The sequence below is a fragment of the Myxine glutinosa genome, chromosome 6 (genome assembly GCF_964187855.1).
Source record: "Myxine glutinosa chromosome 6, kmMyxGlut1.1, whole genome shotgun sequence".
Taxonomy (NCBI): Eukaryota; Metazoa; Chordata; class Myxini; order Myxiniformes; family Myxinidae; genus Myxine; species Myxine glutinosa.
In genome coordinates this window covers 54398746-54414232 of record NC_136266.1, presented here as the reverse complement: position 1 = coordinate 54414232, position 15487 = coordinate 54398746, and positions in this window count along the sequence as shown.

The following is a 15487-nucleotide window of genomic DNA, read 5'->3' as shown; positions in this document are numbered from 1 at the left end:
CTAACACAAGTGCAGAAAGTGGTTTTAAGCACTAACAGGAGCGCAAAAAGTGGTTTTCAACACGAGCAGATGTGCAAAAAGTGATTTTCAACGCCAGCACAAGTGCAGAAAGTGGTTTTGCAATACAAGCACATGTGTGAAAAGTGGTTTTCAATGCCAGCACATGTGTGGAAAGTGGTTTTGCAACACTAACACAAGTGCAAAAAGTGGTTTTCAATTCCAGCACAAGTGAAAAACGTGGTTCTGCAACAGAAGCTCTAGTCTGGAAAGTGGTTTTCAATGCCAGCACAAGTGTGGAAAGTGGTTTTGCAACACTAACACAAGTGCAAAAAGTGGTTTTCAATGCCAGCACAAGTGCGAAAAGTGGTTTTGCAACAGCAACACAAGTGAGACAAATGGTTTTGCAACACTAACACAAGTGCAAAAAGTGGTTTTCAATGCCAGCACAAGTGCGGAAAGTAGTTCTGCAACACTAGCTCAAGTGTGGAAAGTTGTTTTAAACACCAGCACAAGTGCGGAAAATGGTTTTGCAACACTAACACAAGTGCGAAAAGTGGTTTTGCAACAGCAACACAAGTGAGGCAAATGGTTTTGCAACACTAACACAAGTGCAAAAAGTGGTTTTCAACGCCAGCACACGTGCGAAAAGTGGTTCTGCAACACAAGCTCAAGTGGAGAACGTGGTTTTCAACATGAGCGCAAGTGTGAAAAGTGGTTTTGCAACACCAGCTCAAGTGCTGAGAGTGGATTTCAACGCCAGCAGAAGTGAGACAAATGGTTTTGCAACACTAACACAAGTGCGAAAAGTGGTTTTAAGCACTAACAGGAGCGCGAAAAGTGGTTTTCAACACTAGCAGATGTGCAAAAAGTGGTTTTCAACGCCAGCACAAGTGCAGAAAGTGGTTTTGCAATACAAGCACATGTGTGAAAAGTGGTTTTCAATGCCAGCACAAGTGTGGAAAGTGGATTTGCAACACTAACACAAGTGCAAAAAGTGGTTTTCAATGCCAGCACATGTGACAAAAGTGGTTCTGCAACACAAGCTCAAGTGTGGAAAGTGGTTTTCAATGCCAGCACAAGTGCGGAAAGTAGTTCTGCACCACTATGTCAAGTGAGGAAAGTGGTTTTAAACACCAGGACAAGTGCCGAAAATTCGTTTTGCAACACGAACACAAGTTCAAAAAGTGGTTTTGCAACACTAACACAAGTGCAAAAAGTGGTTTTGCAACACTAACACAAGTGCGAAAAGTGGTTTTGCAACACAAACACAAGTGTAAAAGTGGTTTTGCAACACTAACATAAGTGTGAAAGTGGTTTTGCAACACTAACCCAATTGCGATTTGTGGTTTTCAACACTGGTGCAAGTGCGATAAGTGGTATTGCAACACTAACACAAGTGTAAAATGTGGTTTTGCAACACCAAGACAAACGCGAATTGTGGTTTTCAACAATAGCGCAAGTGCGATAAGAGGTTTTGCAACACTAACCCAATTGCGATTTGTGGTTTTCAACACTGGCGCAAGTGCAAAAAGTGGTTTTGCAACACTAACACAAGTGCGAAAAGTCGTTTTGCAACACTAACACAAGTGCAAAAAGTCGTTTTGCAACACTAACACAAGTGCGAAAGTGGTTTTGCAACACTAACACAAGTGCGATAAGTGGTCTTGCAACACTAACACAAGTGTGATAAGTGGTTTTCAACACTAGCAAGTGTCTGAAAGTGGTTTTCAACGGCAGCAGAAGTGTGGAAATTGGTTTTGCAACACTAACACAAATGCGAATAATGGTTTACAACACCAGCACGAGTGCGGAAAGTGGTTTGCAACACTAACACAAGTGTGGAAAGTGGTTTTCAAGGCCAGCACAAGTGTGGAAAGTCGTTTTGCAACACTAACACAAGTGCAAAAAGTGGTTTTCAATGCCAGCACAAGTGATAAAAGTGGTTCTGCAACACAAGCTCTAGTCTGGAAAGTGGTTTCCAATGCCAGCACATGTGCGAAAAGTAGTTCTGCAACACTAGCTCAAGTGTGGAAAGTGGTTTTAAACACCAGCACAAGTGCGGAAAATGGTTTTGCAACACTAACATAAGTGCAGAAAGTGGTTTTAAGCACTAACAGGAGCGCAAAAAGTGGTTTTCAACACGAGCAGATGTGCAAAAAGTGATTTTCAATGCCAGCACAAGTGCAGAAAGTGGTTTTGCAATACTAGCACATGTGTGAAAAGTGGTTTTGCAACACAAACACAAGTGTAAAAGTGGTTTTGCAACACTAACATAAGTGTGAAAGTGGTTTTGCAACACTAACCCAATTGCGATTTGTGGTTTTCAACACTGGTGCAAGTGCGATAAGTGGTATTGCAACACTAACACAAGTGTAAAATGTGGTTTTGCAACACCAAGACAAACGCGAATTGTGGTTTTCAACAATAGCGCAAGTGCGATAAGAGGTTTTGCAACACTAACCCAATTGCGATTTGTGGTTTTCAACACTGGCGCAAGTGCAAAAAGTGGTTTTGCAACACTAACACAAGTGCGAAAAGTCGTTTTGCAACACTAACACAAGTGCAAAAAGTCGTTTTGCAACACTAACACAAGTGCGAAAGTGGTTTTGCAACACTAACACAAGTGCGATAAGTGGTTTTGCAACACTAACACAAGTGTGATAAGTGGTTTTCAACACTAGCAAGTGTCTGAAAGTGGTTTTCAACGGCAGCAGAAGTGTGGAAATTGGTTTTGCAACACTAACACAAATGCGAATAATGGTTTACAACACCAGCACGAGTGCGGAAAGTGGTTTGCAACACTAACACAAGTGTGGAAAGTGGTTTTCAAGGCCAGCACAAGTGTGGAAAGTCGTTTTGCAACACTAACACAAGTGCAAAAAGTGGTTTTCAATGCCAGCACAAGTGAGAAAAGTGGTTCTGCAACACAAGCTCTAGTCTGGAAAGTGGTTTCCAATGCCAGCACATGTGCGAAAAGTAGTTCTGCAACACTAGCTCAAGTGTGGAAAGTGGTTTTAAACACCAGCACAAGTGCGGAAAATGGTTTTGCAACACTAACATAAGTGCAGAAAGTGGTTTTAAGCACTAACAGGAGCGCAAAAAGTGGTTTTCAACACGAGCAGATGTGCAAAAAGTGATTTTCAATGCCAGCACAAGTGCAGAAAGTGGTTTTGCAATACTAGCACATGTGTGAAAAGTGGTTTTGCAACACAAACACAAGTGTAAAAGTGGTTTTGCAACACTAACATAAGTGTGAAAGTGGTTTTGCAACACTAACCCAATTGCGATTTGTGGTTTTCAACACTGGTGCAAGTGCGATAAGTGGTATTGCAACACTAACACAAGTGTAAAATGTGGTTTTGCAACACCAAGACAAACGCGAATTGTGGTTTTCAACAATAGCGCAAGTGCGATAAGAGGTTTTGCAACACTAACCCAATTGCGATTTGTGGTTTTCAACACTGGCGCAAGTGCAAAAAGTGGTTTTGCAACACTAACACAAGTGCGAAAAGTCGTTTTGCAACACTAACACAAGTGCAAAAAGTCGTTTTGCAACACTAACACAAGTGCGAAAGTGGTTTTGCAACACTAACACAAGTGCGATAAGTGGTTTTGCAACACTAACACAAGTGTGATAAGTGGTTTTCAACACTAGCAAGTGTCTGAAAGTGGTTTTCAACGGCAGCAGAAGTGTGGAAATTGGTTTTGCAACACTAACACAAATGCGAATAATGGTTTACAACACCAGCACGAGTGCGGAAAGTGGTTTGCAACACTAACACAAGTGTGGAAAGTGGTTTTCAAGGCCAGCACAAGTGTGGAAAGTCGTTTTGCAACACTAACACAAGTGCAAAAAGTGGTTTTCAATGCCAGCACAAGTGAGAAAAGTGGTTCTGCAACACAAGCTCTAGTCTGGAAAGTGGTTTCCAATGCCAGCACATGTGCGAAAAGTAGTTCTGCAACACTAGCTCAAGTGTGGAAAGTGGTTTTAAACACCAGCACAAGTGCGGAAAATGGTTTTGCAACACTAACATAAGTGCAGAAAGTGGTTTTAAGCACTAACAGGAGCGCAAAAAGTGGTTTTCAACACGAGCAGATGTGCAAAAAGTGATTTTCAATGCCAGCACAAGTGTGGAAAGTGGTTTTGCAACACTAACACAAGTGCAAAAAGTGGTTTTCAATTCCAGCACAAGTGAAAAACGTGGTTCTGCAACAGAAGCTCTAGTCTGGAAAGTGGTTTTCAATGCCAGCACAAGTGTGGAAAGTGGTTTTGCAACACTAACACAAGTGCAAAAAGTGGTTTTCAATGCCAGCACAAGTGACAAAAGTGGTTCTGCAACACAAGCTCTAGTCTGGAAAGTGGTTTTCAATGCCAGCACAAATGTGGAAAGTGGTTTTGCAACACTAACACAAGGGCAAACAGTGGTTTTCAATGCCAGCACAAGTGACAAAAGTGGTTCTGAAACACAAGCTCTAGTCTGGAAAGTGGTTTTCAATGCCAGCACAAGTGCGAAAAGGGCATTTTGCAACAGCAACACAAAGTGAGACAAATGGTTTTGCAACACTAACACAAGTGCAAAAAGTTGTTTTGAGCACGAACAGTAGCGCGAAAAGTGGTTTTCAACACTAGTAGATGTGCAAAAAGTGGTTTTCAAAGCCAGCACAAGTGCAGAAAGTGGTTTTGCAATACTAGCACATGTGTGAAAAGTGGTTTTCAATGCCAGCACAAGTGTGGAAAGTGGATTTGCAACACTAACACAAGTGCAAAATGTGGTTTTCAATGCCAGCACATGTGACAAAAGTGGTTCGCCAACACAAGCTCTTGTCTGGAAAGTGGTTTTCCATGCCAGCACAAGTGCGAAAAGTGGTTTTGCAACAGCATCACAAGTGAGACAAATGGTTTTGCAACAATAACGAAAGTGCAAAAAGTGGTTTTCAATGCCAGCACAAGTGCGAAAAGTGGTTCTGCAACACAAGCTCAAGTGTGGAAAGTGGTTTTCAATGCCAGCACAAGTGCGGAAAGTAGTTCTGCACCACTATCTCAAGTGAGGAAAGTGGTTTTAAACACCAGGACAACGGCCGAAAATTCGTTTTGCAACACTAACACAAGTGCAAAAAGTGGTTTTGCAACACTAACACAAGTGCAAAAAGTGGTTTTGCAACACTAACACAAGTGCGAAAAGTGGTTTTGCAACACAAACACAAGTGTAAAAATGGTTTTGCAACACTAACATAAGTGTGAAAGTGGTTTTGCAACACGAGCACAAGTGCGATAAGAGGTTTTGCAACACTAACCCAATTGTGATTTGTGGTTTTCAACACTGGCGCAAGTGCGAAAAGTGGTATTGCAACACTAACATAAGTGTAAAATGTGGTTTTGCAACACTAAGACAAATGCGAATTGTGGTTTTCAACAATAGCGCAAGTGCGATAAGAGGTTTTGCAACATGAACCCAATTGCGATTTGTGGTTTTCAACAATGGCGCAAGTGCAAAAAGTGGTTTTGCAACACTAACATAAGTGCAAAAAGTCGTTTTGCCACACTAACACAAGTGCGAAAGTGGTTTTGCAACACTAACACAAGTGCGATAAGTGGTTTTCAACACTAGCAAGTGTGCTGAAAGTGGTTTTCAACGGCAGCAGAAGTGTGGAAATTGGTTTTTGCAACACTAACACAAATGCGAATCATGGTTTACAACACCAGCACGCGTGCGGAAAGTGGTTTGCAACACCAACACAAGTGTGGAAAGTGGTTTTCAATGCCAGCACAAGTGTGGAAAGTGGTTTTGCAACACTAACACAAGTGCAAAAAGTGGTTTTCAATGCCAGCACAAGTGAGAAAAGTGGTTCTGCAACACAAGCTCTAGTCTGGAAAGTGGTTTTCAATGCCAGCACATGTGCGAAAAGTAGTTCTGCAACACTAGCTCAAGTGTGGAAAGTGGTTTTAAACACCAGCACAAGTGCGGAAAATGGTTTTGCAACACTAAAACAAGTGCAAAAAGTGGTTTTGCAACACCAACACAAGTGAGACAAATGGTTTTGCAACACTAACACAAGTGCAGAAAGTGGTTTTAAGCACTAACAGGAGCGCAAAAAGTGGTTTTCAACACGAGCAGATGTGCAAAAAGTGATTTTCAACGCCAGCACAAGTGCAGAAAGTGGTTTTGCAATACAAGCACATGTGTGAAAAGTGGTTTTCAATGCCAGCACATGTGTGGAAAGTGGTTTTGCAACACTAACACAAGTGCAAAAAGTGGTTTTCAATTCCAGCACAAGTGAAAAACGTGGTTCTGCAACAGAAGCTCTAGTCTGGAAAGTGGTTTTCAATGCCAGCACAAGTGTGGAAAGTGGTTTTGCAACACTAACACAAGTGCAAAAAGTGGTTTTCAATGCCAGCACAAGTGACAAAAGTGGTTCTGCAACACAAGCTCTCGTCTGGAAAGTGGTTTTCAATGCCAGCACAAGTGCGAAAAGTGGTTTTGCAACAGCAACACAAGTGAGACAAATGGTTTTGCAACACTAACACAAGTGCAAAAAGTGGTTTTCAATGCCAGCACAAGTGCGGAAAGTAGTTCTGCAACACTAGCTCAAGTGTGGAAAGTTGTTTTAAACACCAGCACAAGTGCGGAAAATGGTTTTGCAACACTAACACAAGTGCAAAAAGTGGTTTTGCAACACCAACACAAGTGAGGCAAATGGTTTTGCAACACTAACACAAGTGCAAAAAGTGGTTTTCAACGCCAGCACACGTGCGAAAAGTGGTTCTGCAACACAAGCTCAAGTGGAGAACGTGGTTTTCAACATGAGCGCAAGTGTGAAAAGTGGCTTTGCAACACCAGCTCAAGTGCTGAGAGTGGATTTCAACGCCAGCAGAAGTGAGACAAATGGTTTTGCAACACTAACACAAGTGCGAAAAGTGGTTTTAAGCACTAACAGGAGCGCGAAAAGTGGTTTTCAACACTAGCAGATGTGCAAAAAGTGGTTTTCAACGCCATCACAAGTGCAGAAAGTGGTTTTGCAATACAAGCACATGTGTGAAAAGTGGTTTTCAATGCCAGCACATGTGCGAAAAGTAGTTCTGCAACACTAGCTCAAGTGTGGAAAGTGGTTTTAAACACCAGCACAAGTGCGGAAAATGGATTTGCAACACTAACATAAGTGCAGAAAGTGGTTTTAAGCACTAACAGGAGCACAAAAAGTGGTTTTCAACACGAGCAGATGTGCAAAAAGTGATTTTCAATGCCAGCACAAGTGTGGAAAGTGGTTTTGCAACACTAACACAAGTGCAAAAAGTGGTTTTCAATTCCAGCACAAGTGAAAAACGTGGTTCTGCAACAGAAGCTCTAGTCTGGAAAGTGGTTTTCAATGCCAGCACAAGTGTGGAAAGTGGTTTTGCAACACTAACACAAGTGCAAAAAGTGGTTTTCAATGCCAGCACAAGTGACAAAAGTGGTTCTGCAACACAAGCTCTAGTCTGGAAAGTGGTTTTCAATGCCAGCACAAATGTGGAAAGTGGTTTTGCAACACTAACACAAGGGCAAACAGTGGTTTTCAATGCCAGCACAAGTGACAAAAGTGGTTCTGAAACACAAGCTCTAGTCTGGAAAGTGGTTTTCAATGCCAGCACAAGTGCGAAAAGGGCATTTTGCAACAGCAACACAAAGTGAGACAAATGGTTTTGCAACACTAACACAAGTGCAAAAAGTTGTTTTGAGCACGAACAGTAGCGCGAAAAGTGGTTTTCAACACTAGTAGATGTGCAAAAAGTGGTTTTCAAAGCCAGCACAAGTGCAGAAAGTGGTTTTGCAATACTAGCACATGTGTGAAAAGTGGTTTTCAATGCCAGCACAAGTGTGGAAAGTGGATTTGCAACACTAACACAAGTGCAAAATGTGGTTTTCAATGCCAGCACATGTGACAAAAGTGGTTCGCCAACACAAGCTCTTGTCTGGAAAGTGGTTTTCAATGCCAGCACAAGTGCGAAAAGTGGTTTTGCAACAGCATCACAAGTGAGACAAATGGTTTTGCAACAATAACGAAAGTGCAAAAAGTGGTTTTCAATGCCAGCACAAGTGCGAAAAGTGGTTCTGCAACACAAGCTCAAGTGTGGAAAGTGGTTTTCAATGCCAGCACAAGTGCGGAAAGTAGTTCTGCACCACTATCTCAAGTGAGGAAAGTGGTTTTAAACACCAGGACAACGGCCGAAAATTCGTTTTGCAACACTAACACAAGTGCAAAAAGTGGTTTTGCAACACTAACACAAGTGCAAAAAGTGGTTTTGCAACACTAACACAAGTGCGAAAAGTGGTTTTGCAACACAAACACAAGTGTAAAAATGGTTTTGCAACACTAACATAAGTGTGAAAGTGGTTTTGCAACACGAGCACAAGTGCGATAAGAGGTTTTGCAACACTAACCCAATTGTGATTTGTGGTTTTCAACACTGGCGCAAGTGCGAAAAGTGGTATTGCAACACTAACATAAGTGTAAAATGTGGTTTTGCAACACTAAGACAAATGCGAATTGTGGTTTTCAACAATAGCGCAAGTGCGATAAGAGGTTTTGCAACACGAACCCAATTGCGATTTGTGGTTTTCAACAATGGCGCAAGTGCAAAAAGTGGTTTTGCAACACTAACATAAGTGCAAAAAGTCGTTTTGCCACACTAACACAAGTGCGAAAGTGGTTTTGCAACACTAACACAAGTGCGATAAGTGGTTTTCAACACTAGCAAGTGTGCTGAAAGTGGTTTTCAACGGCAGCAGAAGTGTGGAAATTGGTTTTTGCAACACTAACACAAATGCGAATCATGGTTTACAACACCAGCACGCGTGCGGAAAGTGGTTTGCAACACCAACACAAGTGTGGAAAGTGGTTTTCAATGCCAGCACAAGTGTGGAAAGTGGTTTTGCAACACTAACACAAGTGCAAAAAGTGGTTTTCAATGCCAGCACAAGTGAGAAAAGTGGTTCTGCAACACAAGCTCTAGTCTGGAAAGTGGTTTTCAATGCCAGCACATGTGCGAAAAGTAGTTCTGCAACACTAGCTCAAGTGTGGAAAGTGGTTTTAAACACCAGCACAAGTGCGGAAAATGGTTTTGCAACACTAAAACAAGTGCAAAAAGTGGTTTTGCAACACCAACACAAGTGAGACAAATGGTTTTGCAACACTAACACAAGTGCAGAAAGTGGTTTTAAGCACTAACAGGAGCGCAAAAAGTGGTTTTCAACACGAGCAGATGTGCAAAAAGTGATTTTCAACGCCAGCACAAGTGCAGAAAGTGGTTTTGCAATACAAGCACATGTGTGAAAAGTGGTTTTCAATGCCAGCACATGTGTGGAAAGTGGTTTTGCAACACTAACACAAGTGGAAAAAGTGGTTTTCAATTCCAGCACAAGTGAAAAACGTGGTTCTGCAACAGAAGCTCTAGTCTGGAAAGTGGTTTTCAATGCCAGCACAAGTGTGGAAAGTGGTTTTGCAACACTAACACAAGTGCAAAAAGTGGTTTTCAATGCCAGCACAAGTGACAAAAGTGGTTCTGCAACACAAGCTCTCGTCTGGAAAGTGGTTTTCAATGCCAGCACAAGTGCGAAAAGTGGTTTTGCAACAGCAACACAAGTGAGACAAATGGTTTTGCAACACTAACACAAGTGCAAAAAGTGGTTTTCAATGCCAGCACAAGTGCGGAAAGTAGTTCTGCAACACTAGCTCAAGTGTGGAAAGTTGTTTTAAACACCAGCACAAGTGCGGAAAATGGTTTTGCAACACTAACACAAGTGCAAAAAGTGGTTTTGCAACACCAACACAAGTGAGGCAAATGGTTTTGCAACACTAACACAAGTGCAAAAAGTGGTTTTCAACGCCAGCACACGTGCGAAAAGTGGTTCTGCAACACAAGCTCAAGTGGAGAACGTGGTTTTCAACATGAGCGCAAGTGTGAAAAGTGGTTTTGCAACACCAGCTCAAGTGCTGAGAGTGGATTTCAACGCCAGCAGAAGTGAGACAAATGGTTTTGCAACACTAACACAAGTGCGAAAAGTGGTTTTAAGCACTAACAGGAGCGCGAAAAGTGGTTTTCAACACTAGCAGATGTGCAAAAAGTGGTTTTCAACGCCAGCACAAGTGCAGAAAGTGGTTTTGCAATACAAGCACATGTGTGAAAATTGGTTTTCAATGCCAGCACAAGTGTGGAAAGTGGATTTGCAACACTAACACAAGTGCAAAAAGTGGTTTTCAATTCCAGCACATGTGACAAAAGTGGTTTTGCAACACAAGCTCTCGTCTGGAAAGTGGTTTTCAATGCCAGCACAAGTGCGAAAAGTGGTTTTGCAACAGCATCACAAGTGAGACAAATGGTTTTGCAACAATAACGAAAGTGCAAAAAGTGGTTTTCAATGCCAGCACAAGTGCGAAAAGTGGTTCTGCAACACAAGCTCAAGTGTGAAAAGTGGTTTTCAATGCCAGCACAAGTGCGGAAAGTAGTTCTGCACCACTATGTCAAGTGAGGAAAGTGGTTTTAAACACCAGGACAAGTGCCGAAAATTCGTTTTGCAACACGAACACAAGTTCAAAAAGTGGTTTTGCAACACTAACACAAGTGCAAAAAGTGGTTTTGCAACACTAACACAAGTGCGAAAAGTGGTTTTGCAACACAAACACAAGTGTAAAAGTGGTTTTGCAACACTAACATAAGTGTGAAAGTGGTTTTGCAACACTAACCCAATTGCGATTTGTGGTTTTCAACACTGGTGCAAGTGCGATAAGTGGTATTGCAACACTAACACAAGTGTAAAATGTGGTTTTGCAACACCAAGACAAACGCGAATTGTGGTTTTCAACAATAGCGCAAGTGTGATAAGAGGTTTTGCAACACTAACCCAATTGCGATTTGTGGTTTTCAACACTGGCGCAAGTGCAAAAAGTGGTTTTGCAACACTAACACAAGTGCGAAAAGTCGTTTTGCAACACTAACACAAGTGCAAAAAGTCGTTTTGCAACACTAACACAAGTGCGAAAGTGGTTTTGCAACACTAACACAAGTGCGATAAGTGGTTTTGCAACACTAACACAAGTGTGATAAGTGGTTTTCAACACTAGCAAGTGTCTGAAAGTGGTTTTCAACGGCAGCAGAAGTGTGGAAATTGGTTTTGCAACACTAACACAAATGCGAATAATGGTTTACAACACCAGCACGAGTGCGGAAAGTGGTTTGCAACACTAACACAAGTGTGGAAAGTGGTTTTCAATGCCAGCACAAGTGAGAAAAGTGGTTCTGCAACACAAGCTCTAGTCTGGAAAGTGGTTTCCAATGCCAGCACATGTGCGAAAAGTAGTTCTGCAACACTAGCTCAAGTGTGGAAAGTGGTTTTAAACACCAGCACAAGTGCGGAAAATGGTTTTGCAACACTAACATAAGTGCAGAAAGTGGTTTTAAGCACTAACAGGAGCGCAAAAAGTGGTTTTCAACACGAGCAGATGTGCAAAAAGTGATTTTCAATGCCAGCACAAGTGCAGAAAGTGGTTTTGCAATACTAGCACATGTGTGAAAAGTGGTTTTCAATGCCAGCACATGTGTGGAAAGTGGTTTTGCAACACTAACACAAGTGCAAAAAGTGGTTTTCAATGCCAGCACAAGTGCGAAAAGTGGTTTTGCAACAGCAACACAAGTGACACAAGTGGTTTTCAATGCCAGCAAAAGTGTGGAAAGTGGTTTTGCAACACTAACACAAGTGCAAAAAGTGGTTTTCAATACCAGCACAAGTGCGAAAAGTGGTTTTGCAACAGCAAAACAAGTGAGACAAGTGGTTTTCAATGCCAGCACAATTGTGGAAAGTGGTTTTGCAACACTAACACAAGTGCAAAAAGTGGTTTTCAATGCCAGCACAAGTGACAAAAGTGGTTTTGCAACACTAACACAAGTGCAAAAAGTGGTTTTCAATGCCAGCACAAGTGACAAAAGTGGTTCTGCAACACAAGCTCTAGTCTGGAAAGTGGTTTTCAATGCCAGCACAAGTGCGAAAAGTGGTTTTGCAACAGCAACACAAGTGAGACAAATGGTTTTGCAACACTAACACAAGTGCAAAAAGTGGTTTTAAACACCAACACAAGTGAGACAAATGGTTTTGCAACACTAACACAAGTGCAAAAAGTAGTTTTCAACACCAGCACACGTGCGAAAAGTGGTTCTGCAACACAAGCTCAAGTGGAGAACGTGGTTTTCAACATGAGCGCAAGTGTGAAAAGTGGTTTTGCAACACCAGCTCAAGTGCGGAGTTTTCCTCTGGTTTTCCTCAAGTGCGGACCTCAAAAACAAATGGATTTGCAACACTAACACAAGTGCGAAAAGTGGTTTTAAGCACTAACAGGAGCGCGAAAAGTGGTTTTCAACACTAGCAGATGTGCAAAAAGTGGTTTTCAACGCCAGCACAAGTGCAGAAAGTTACTTTGCAATACTAGCACATGTGTGAAAAGTGGTTTTCAATGCCAGCACATGTGCGAAAAGTCGTTCTGCAACACTAGCTCAAGTGTGGAAAGTGGTTTTAAACACCAGCACAAGTGCGGAAAATGGTTTTGCAACACTAACACAAGTGCAAAAAGTGGTTTTCAATGCCAGCACAAGTGACAAAAGTGGTTCTGCAACACAAGCTCTAATCTGGAAAGTGGTTTTCAATGCCAGCACAAGTGCGAAAAGTGGTTTTGCAACAGCAACACAAGTGAGACAAATGGTTTTGCAACACTAACACAAGTGCAAAAAGTGGTTTTCAATGCCAGCACAAGTGACAAAAGTGGTTCTGCAACACAAGCTCTCGTATGAAAAGTGGTTTTCAATGCCAGCACAAGTGCGAAAAGTGGTTTTGCAACAGCAACACAAGTGAGACAAATGGTTGTGCAACAATAACACAGGTGCAAAAAGTGGTTTTCAACGCCAGCACAAATGTGGAAAGTGGTTTTGCAACACTAACACAAGTGCAAACAGTGGTTTTCAATGCCAGCACAAGTGATAAAAGTGGTTCTGAAACACAGGCTCTAGTCTGGAAAGTGGTTTTCAATGCAGGCACAAGTGCGAAAAGGGCATTTTGCAACAGCAACACAAAGTGAGACAAATGGTTTTGCAACACTAACACAAGTGCAAAAAGTTGTTTTGAGCACGAACAGTAGCGCGAAAAGTGGTTTTCAACACTAGTAGATGTGCAAAAAGTGGTTTTCAAAGCCAGCACAAGTGCAGAAAGTGGTTTTCAACACTAGCAAGTGTCTGAAAGTGGTTTTCAACGGCAGCAGAAGTGTGGAAATTGGTTTTGCAACACTAACACAAATGCGAATAATGGTTTACAACACCAGCACGAGTGCGGAAAGTGGTTTGCAACACTAACACAAGTGTGGAAAGTGGTTTTCAAGGCCAGCACAAGTGTGGAAAGTCGTTTTGCAACACTAACACAAGTGCAAAAAGTGGTTTTCAATGCCAGCACAAGTGAGAAAAGTGGTTCTGCAACACAAGCTCTAGTCTGGAAAGTGGTTTCCAATGCCAGCACATGTGCGAAAAGTAGTTCTGCAACACTAGCTCAAGTGTGGAAAGTGGTTTTAAACACCAGCACAAGTGCGGAAAATGGTTTTGCAACACTAACATAAGTGCAGAAAGTGGTTTTAAGCACTAACAGGAGCGCAAAAAGTGGTTTTCAACACGAGCAGATGTGCAAAAAGTGATTTTCAATGCCAGCACAAGTGCAGAAAGTGGTTTTGCAATACTAGCACATGTGTGAAAAGTGGTTTTGCAACACAAACACAAGTGTAAAAGTGGTTTTGCAACACTAACATAAGTGTGAAAGTGGTTTTGCAACACTAACCCAATTGCGATTTGTGGTTTTCAACACTGGTGCAAGTGCGATAAGTGGTATTGCAACACTAACACAAGTGTAAAATGTGGTTTTGCAACACCAAGACAAACGCGAATTGTGGTTTTCAACAATAGCGCAAGTGCGATAAGAGGTTTTGCAACACTAACCCAATTGCGATTTGTGGTTTTCAACACTGGCGCAAGTGCAAAAAGTGGTTTTGCAACACTAACACAAGTGCGAAAAGTCGTTTTGCAACACTAACACAAGTGCAAAAAGTCGTTTTGCAACACTAACACAAGTGCGAAAGTGGTTTTGCAACACTAACACAAGTGCGATAAGTGGTTTTGCAACACTAACACAAGTGTGATAAGTGGTTTTCAACACTAGCAAGTGTCTGAAAGTGGTTTTCAACGGCAGCAGAAGTGTGGAAATTGGTTTTGCAACACTAACACAAATGCGAATAATGGTTTACAACACCAGCACGAGTGCGGAAAGTGGTTTGCAACACTAACACAAGTGTGGAAAGTGGTTTTCAAGGCCAGCACAAGTGTGGAAAGTCGTTTTGCAACACTAACACAAGTGCAAAAAGTGGTTTTCAATGCCAGCACAAGTGAGAAAAGTGGTTCTGCAACACAAGCTCTAGTCTGGAAAGTGGTTTCCAATGCCAGCACATGTGCGAAAAGTAGTTCTGCAACACTAGCTCAAGTGTGGAAAGTGGTTTTAAACACCAGCACAAGTGCGGAAAATGGTTTTGCAACACTAACATAAGTGCAGAAAGTGGTTTTAAGCACTAACAGGAGCGCAAAAAGTGGTTTTCAACACGAGCAGATGTGCAAAAAGTGATTTTCAATGCCAGCACAAGTGCAGAAAGTGGTTTTGCAATACTAGCACATGTGTGAAAAGTGGTTTTGCAACACAAACACAAGTGTAAAAGTGGTTTTGCAACACTAACATAAGTGTGAAAGTGGTTTTGCAACACTAACCCAATTGCGATTTGTGGTTTTCAACACTGGTGCAAGTGCGATAAGTGGTATTGCAACACTAACACAAGTGTAAAATGTGGTTTTGCAACACCAAGACAAACGCGAATTGTGGTTTTCAACAATAGCGCAAGTGCGATAAGAGGTTTTGCAACACTAACCCAATTGCGATTTGTGGTTTTCAACACTGGCGCAAGTGCAAAAAGTGGTTTTGCAACACTAACACAAGTGCGAAAAGTCGTTTTGCAACACTAACACAAGTGCAAAAAGTCGTTTTGCAACACTAACACAAGTGCGAAAGTGGTTTTGCAACACTAACACAAGTGCGATAAGTGGTTTTGCAACACTAACACAAGTGTGATAAGTGGTTTTCAACACTAGCAAGTGTCTGAAAGTGGTTTTCAACGGCAGCAGAAGTGTGGAAATTGGTTTTGCAACACTAACACAAATGCGAATAATGGTTTACAACACCAGCACGAGTGCGGAAAGTGGTTTGCAACACTAACACAAGTGTGGAAAGTGGTTTTCAAGGCCAGCACAAGTGTGGAAAGTCGTTTTGCAACACTAACACAAGTGCAAAAAGTGGTTTTCAATGCCAGCACAAGTGAGAAAAGTGGTTCTGCAACACAAGCTCTAGTCTGGAAAGTGGTTTCCAATGCCAGCACATGTGCGAAA